The sequence below is a fragment of the Canis lupus genome, chromosome 16, assembly GCF_003254725.2.
Source record: "Canis lupus dingo isolate Sandy chromosome 16, ASM325472v2, whole genome shotgun sequence".
Taxonomy (NCBI): Eukaryota; Metazoa; Chordata; class Mammalia; order Carnivora; family Canidae; genus Canis; species Canis lupus.
Genome location: NC_064258.1, coordinates 53,547,095 through 53,554,850, shown reverse-complemented (window position 1 = coordinate 53,554,850; position 7,756 = coordinate 53,547,095).

Below are 7,756 nucleotides of genomic sequence, written 5' to 3'. Positions count from 1 at the left end.
GATCATGGTCCTCCAAAGACATCCAGGCCCAAATCTCCAGCGAATATATTACTAGATACAGTAGAAGGGACTTTACAAATGTAATTAGGGTGAGGCTCCTGAGATGGGGAGATTATCCTGGATATCTGGGCGGGCCTAGCATAAGCACGAGGGTTCTCATGAAGGGGAGGCAAGAGTGTTAGAGTCGGAGATTTGAAGGTGCAGTGCTGCTTTGACGATGGAGGAAAGAGTCTGGAGCAAAGAAAGGCAAGTGGCTTCTAGAATGAATTTTCCCCGAGACCCTCCAGAAAGAACACAGCCTTGCTAACGCTAAGTTTTAGCCCAGTGAGACTTACGACTAATAGGACTATAAGTGTGTGTTGTTTTAAGCAGGTAAATTTGTGGTAATTTGTTACAGCAGCAATAAGAAATGTGTGTGTAAATGTTATTTATTTGTGTATACATTGCAAGTATTTGCCAGCACTCCTTTCACCTTGCTTAAGAGTCTAAAGGAAGGAGGCCCTCGGGTGGCTCAGTTGGTTAAGTGTCTTCCTTCAGCTCTGGTCATGATCCCTGGGTCCTGAGATCGAGTGCTGCGTCATGTCAGGCTCCCTGCTCAGCAGAGGGTCTGCTTCTCCCTCTTCCTCTCTGCTTCCCTCTGCTCATGTGCATTCTCTCTCTCCCTCTCTCAAATAAGTCAAGAAAATCTTTTTTAAAAAAGAGTCTAAAAGAAGAGACACTCAATAATGAACCATACACAGATCACATCTTTACAACTATGGGGTGTTAGGTGAAATATGGCACTCTACACCTAAGCACCCATGATTTCCTTGTCAAAGATTTTACTTCACACACACACTTTTCCCAGAGGTCCAAAATTATCAATACCGACGACCTGGTCATCTGCCTGTATTTCAAGAGGATTTGATTTTGTGTTGTGTACATAAATTTAAACAATAACTGTCCAGAAGAGAAGTAAAATTGTGGGAGTTTTTAAACATGTCATTTGATCTCTCACTGTAGCTTACTTACATCTATATTCTCGATGTAGAAGTGGAGAGGATTCAAGCATGTTTTACAAAAACAAACAAAATAATGATAGAGATGTCAAAAATAAATTTTCCAGACCTAGTAAAATCTTACAAGATTTTAGCAATTTGGGATATTTCAGTCTCAAAGATGAAACCTCCCCCCGAACCTCCATGTATTGCCCTCATGTTAGAATTCTATGCTAATGAATACAATTAATCTCTTTTCCATCCAAGATATTTTACTTTCAAGTAGTCAAAATATTTGGGATTATGTCTTTTACAAGACTGAACAATAGACTCTTTCCCCTCCTTTACTCATTTCAAAGTAGCTGTTTCAAAAACAACAATAATTACATTGGTTAAGTATTTCCCCATTATATCTAAATCATCATGATTGCTTTTATTGTCAGAAATAAAACCACCCCCCTCACTGTCAACCAGTCATAGTCTCCCAGAAAAAAGATTACTTCCAAATTCTGCTAATTACATAGTGCATATTAAAGATAACAAAGATAATGAATATTGACATTGTCATCAGTTGGCATACTCCAAAAAAAAAAATTGAAATATACTTAAAATCACAACCAATCTGCACTACTTAATCATAGGTTGTGGATTGTTGTTGCTTTTCCTGGCACAACTGATTCTTTGTTGCATAACAAGAAATGTGCAGAAAATTCGTATGAACCATTTATCATAGCTTCCTTCAAGTGTTATTTTTTAATATGCTCTTCTAGGAGGATATGTGGTGAAGACCACAGAAGACAAATATTAGAAATGGGGCTTTTTTTATCCATAGTTTTCTCAAAAAAGAGATTAGTGTTGAAAATATTCATCTTTTAAAATATGTTGGTATTTTAGGTCAGGAAGTCTGAGGTTAATCTTATTTTTCCCCAAGGGTTTATGATAAAAATACAAGAGATAACTATCTTGATAATTTTTCTGGTTTTACAAGAAATGGATTTATATTCCAAAATTATGTTAAGAAAGAAATGGACCTTTAAATGTAGAGAAATAAATGAAAAAATTGAAACTCAAGTAGGTGATATAATAATTTGAAATATATACACGTGATCTTCCTTGTCTTAAGGGTAGGACCATATAAATAGGTCTCAGATGTTTTACGATACCAATTTATAATGACTATATTCAGTAATATTATTAAGATTTAAGATATGCCCGTGGTGTTCTAAACAAACCGTAAAAATTATAACATTTCATAGATAAAGAACATTTCAGCATTCCCTAAAAGCCTTACATGTATCCAATATGCTTGAGAAATTCTTGATATAAAATACCCTTTAGATATCTTCACTACAGGACTTATCAGAGCTTTAAAAATGTTAATGAATATAGTAAATTTCCAAAAATAAAAAATAAAAAAGGAAAGATGTAGCATGCAGTGCCTCCTCAGCTAGGAAAATCAGTCCTGGTTCTCTTCATCCTATAATCCTGACCTCCTGCATCAGGTAAGGGGTTCTAAGTTGAAATGATGTTATTCCCAAGCATACCCCAAATCTCTAGGAAAATCTGTTAGTTTTCTTCTCTCCTCCTACCAAGGGTCCTAGCTGCAGAGAAGATTGAATTGAATCATGGATTTAAACTGAAATTAACTTCAGTGATTTGTTGACTTACTCAGCATTCATTCATCTTTATATGGATTTAACTCATGATTTTTAGAGGTACTGCTTCTGCTTTAATCACCTCTTTTTCACCCCAGTGGTGAGGGAGGATTCCCACCCTTGGGTTACGGGGATGGCCAAAGACATGACACACAACACTGGACAGAGGAGCTTGGCATTTCTTGGTCACAGATCCTCGCAGTCATCTGAGGAGGACACGGCAGGTCACACAGGGCCATGCAGCGGTTGAGGCCAGTGTCCAGAGGGTAAAGTGCCTTTTCATTTTTTGCAGGAGGATGGGATTAGCTCTTTTGAAATTCCACAGCCTGGTAGGAAGCTAAAATCCACTACCCGGGGATAAGCAGGAACTGTACCCGGTCCACTTGCAAAGAGGTGTTGTTTGGCTAGGGACCTTCCCTGCAGAGCAGTGGCAGGGAGGGGTCTTGTGGGTTCAGCAATCCCAGGCCACCTGGTTTCAGACGTCAGGCAGCTCATGATATCAGGTGCTCCCTTAGACTTTACACCACACCCTCTCTTACCTCTACTCAGTGCGTGTGGTTTAGGTAAGTCTTATCCAACCCCTAGCACCAGTTAAGGGTGTCTGCCCTGGGTTTGAGTTTACCATGGCCCTGTCCACAGGGATTAATTCAGGATTGACTTTATTGCCCAGCTCGAGCTAAAGATTTTTGAATGGGGAGGAAAGGAATGTGCTGTTTTCCAATGCAGCCTGGAGCAGTAAGAATGATGAGAGCCTGATGCTTTCAGGGGCCATGATGCAGAGCCTGATAATCAAGCCAACGGAGACAAAGAAGGGCCTAGAAATGGCAATAGATAGTCTTCTGACCTCTCCTCATCTGGATCCGGCCATGCCTGATGCCTCCCTTCCTCTGGGCCTTCTCAGCATGTGAAACATCCTTTTCCATTTTATGATTAAGGCAATTTGAGTTGAATTTTGTCACTTAACATTTTTAATAGTCCTGACTGATACATGACCTATATTGAATGATGCCTGTCAGCTGTGCTGAATGACTTTGGTAAGGACCATTTCTGCTAAGTTACCTCTGGTCATATTACAGAATTTTGCAATTTCTTCCTTCATGACCAAAATTATGGGTCTCCTTCGAAGTCACCTCGGTGACTAACTCTTCATGCAATGTTATTGTTATACAAGATGGATCAGCATTTCTACTACTCTACAGTAAGCGATCTCTGATGGCCACGTGCGCAAAAATAAGAACACAATGAAAAAGAAATGAGGGGTAATTATTACCATGGAGCAAGTCTATTTTAGAAGACAGATATTGATTGGGTCAATTCAGAGTCATTCTATCTCAATCTATTTATAATTTGAATAAATATTACAAAACCTTTTAAAGAACTCTCATCTCAATAATATGAAATTAGAAATTAATTTTTAAACTCAGAGCAAGCAGTTGGTAGTTTCTGTTAATAAAGAAGAAGGACATGCTGTAAAAGTGAAGTGCAAATAAATGTGATGATTATTGCTCAATGAATAACTTTGAAACATAAGGAAATCAAACGGTAGAACTTGTGTCTCTAACTTTTAATATTTTCTTAAGGAAAACATTAGGGGAAATATCAACAGCGTTTACACACTCTTTGGTATTTTCATCCAGATAAATCCTGCAGCTCATCGCCACTGAGCAGTGATTTGCAGCAGCCAAGCTGCTGTTAACATTTACACTTGCTTGATGAGAAAATGCCGAAATACTCAGAAGTACACTTATTAAGTAAAAGAAATGACAGTGCACACTGGCTGTCTCCAAATGTTGACAGGAGACACAGAGGTAAAGGAGGCCAATGATTTCAAAATGCTAAGTCGTCCCCGAAAAGAAGATGAAGCCAGCTTTCGAATGCTTCCAGATACATCCTCATCAATGTGGTTTATCCATCACAAACAGGTTTTATAAATATAAAAGGAAAAATATGCTACCGGAAAGCAGTTGAGGCAACTGTGGTGACTGTAGAGTCACATGATGTCTGATCTCTACTGTTGGCCCATAAGAAGCCCAAGGGCACGAATTACTCATTCACGCCCCTTGGCCTCTGCCCAGTACAGGCCCAGAGCCAGTAATGTAAGCAATGTATCTAGCTGTTAATTTAGCCATTTAGTTGATAGATATAAGAGAATTTCGAAGGAAGGCTTTAAAGTTACTTGGATATACCTTTTCAGTGTACTGGGGAAGATTTGCAATAAATACAGCATATAAAACTTTCTAAAGACATTTGAGGCATCAGAAGACTAATTCATTATAGCCTCATAAAAATGTGGCAAGAGGGAGACGAGTGTAATGTCTTTCAAGCACTACGTCTAGACGGGAGCCATATATTTAGTGTAATCCAAGGAGCTGTAGTACGGGGAAAGACTGAAACATCCCAATGTGCTTCTGCTGGGCTGCGTCTGCATTTCTTTGACTCCATGTATCGGAGCCCCGAAAGTTAAACAGGCAGAGAGGGAGAAGACGTGGTGTAAGGAATTCCGTGCTAATGCCCTGCGACAGCCATCTACCATCAACCAATCCGTGAGCAGTTGTTTTTTTCCCTTTACAGACCGGAGTTTCCTAAAATAGACTAACCCTACTTCTCTTTGAGTACAAACATTAGTCTATGGTGTAACATCCAGGAGGCATGTTCCTAAAAATCCTCTGGTTTCGTGAACTTTTAAGCCAGTACTTCTAATACGTAAAGTAAAAATGCACCTGCTGTATGAAGCTTGACTGGATTGTTTCAAGCAAAGAGCTGATGGGAAGGTACTGTGTATGGGTTGGATTGCTATATTTTATTACAACATATATACAGTATAAAAGAGGTAGCATTTTAATAGTAGCACTGTGTTTCTTCAGCTGCTCCGAAGACAATTTAATTTTATATTTTTGTTGTAGATAAGATTTGCACATTTAATTTTTTGTGTCAATAGTTCTCTTGGATAAACGTTTATATTTTTCTCGAGTAAGGCTATTGTCAACTTGGAATCAGAGCCAAGAGTCTTTCTGTGTTTAAATGTAGATCAGTATTACTATGGTGCAAATGGCTTCTTCCCAATTTAATTGTGCTGAAGCTGCAGATAAATGCGTATATCGGATCTACGGATTTGCAAATACAAAGCAGGGGCTCCCTCTGCATAATCATCTGTGCATTGCTTTTGTTTTTTAGATTTTATAATACAGATAACAAAGCCAACTGCTTTTTAAAATCAAAGATAGATCCTTGGAACATGAGGCTACTAACATGTAATACCATGATATTTCCTGACCACTCAGTAAATTTGATGATGGTAGTATTGGCCGTAGTGAATGTAGTTTTAAGAAAACAGTCTACGGGTAGGCCACAAGGAAAAAGTTATATGAGAGTATTAAATATTGTGATTGCAAATGAAAAAAATACAGCAAAGTGACTAAACTTAAAATACACTGAACATGTAATGAGCTACACATTGTTTGTGCTACATTTTGGGCCATTAAGGAGAGAAAATGCAAGAAGATTCTGAATGTATTGTGAGAGTGAGAACAGTACCTTCATTACATCACCCACCTAGTGTCCCAACCAAATGGGTGACTTCTCTGAATGACACACCCAATGGTGTAGCTCTCCATGCACTCACCATCAACTCCAAAGGCAGATTCTTGTTTTCATTTCTACAATCCATCCCTGCCTCAGCACTGTAGCATCCAGTCCTGTTGGAGCTTCTAGCCCGCCTCCTTGCTCTATGGATTTCAAACTCAAGACTGGGACACCAACCATTGCCTTAGTTTCCAGCCTGTTTGGCCTCCTCCACATAAGCCTGACTTGCAGGACCTCACAGTATCACATAAGCCAATTCCTCGAGATCTCAGTCAATCATCAATCAATCTCTCACACACTCGATCTGCTCTCACTGTCATAATAAAATGTCTTAGGTGGGGTGGCTTAAACAACAGAAATTTATGTCTCACAGTTCTTGGGGCTGGAAAGTCCAAGATTGAGGTTCTGGAAGGGTCTTCCTGGTGAAGACTTTTCTGGCTTTCAGACGATGTGTATGCCCTGTACCCTCACATGCAGAGAGGAAGGGAGAGTAAACTCTCGGGGGTCTCCTCTTTTAAGGGCACTAATTCCATCTTGAGGGCCCTCATGACCTCATTTAGACCCAGTTAGCTCCCCAATGTGTAAATATCATCACACTGGGGGTTAGGGCTTCATCATATGAATTTAGGAGGGACGCAATTCAGCCCATAGTGTTTCTCTATCTATGTATCATCTATTTGTCTACAGATTCATACTATATTGGTTCTGTTTCTCTGGAGAAAACCAGTGAAGCATCTTCTCATCCCTGGAATCTAACCTCCAAATGGTTCTCTCTGACCAAATCCTGCTTTTGGGTCACTGACGGCTCATTGCCATTTCAGCCGTCCCTCAGCTGCAGGGAGACTTCCAATCCTCAGGCCACTCTATTCTTACGAATCATCGCACCCCTACTAGCTTCAGTTTTGACTCTCAGCTGAGCACCTGATGCCACCTTTGTAACTTCCTTCCCTTGTGTAGGGGCGCCTGGGTGTAGCAGTTGGCTGAGTTTCCCACTATTGGTTTCAGCTCAGGTCATGATCTCAGGGTCATGAGATCAAGCCCCCTGTTGGGCTCTGAGCTCAGTGCTGAGCCTGGTCCAGATTCTGTCTCCCTCTGTTCCTCTGCTCATGTTCTCTCTCTCATAAAATAAATCTATCTAAAAAAAACAAAAACAAAAACAGAAAAGCCATCCCTCATGTTACCTCAGTCTTTAATCATAGAAGTTATTGATGGCCTTCTTGGGCTCAGCCAATCAATACTCTTCTCATGTAAGATCTTCCTGTCTTTTGACCCTACTAATTTGGTGGATTACGCTATATATCTAGACATCCTGTTGGCTGCATCCATGAAGAATGTCAGGATTACTTTTACCACAGGGAGGTCACGGATCTCTCCATTTTATTTTACTTGGGTTTTGATCAGTTGTCTCATTGAAGAAATAACCCCTCTCCTGAAGAAAAATTCTCTGTTGGCTGATGATGACAGTCAAATGGCAGAGAGAAATGGGTTAATAACATTCACAGAGAAAGTGGCAGACATGTTGAGGCAGGAAAATCTAGTTAA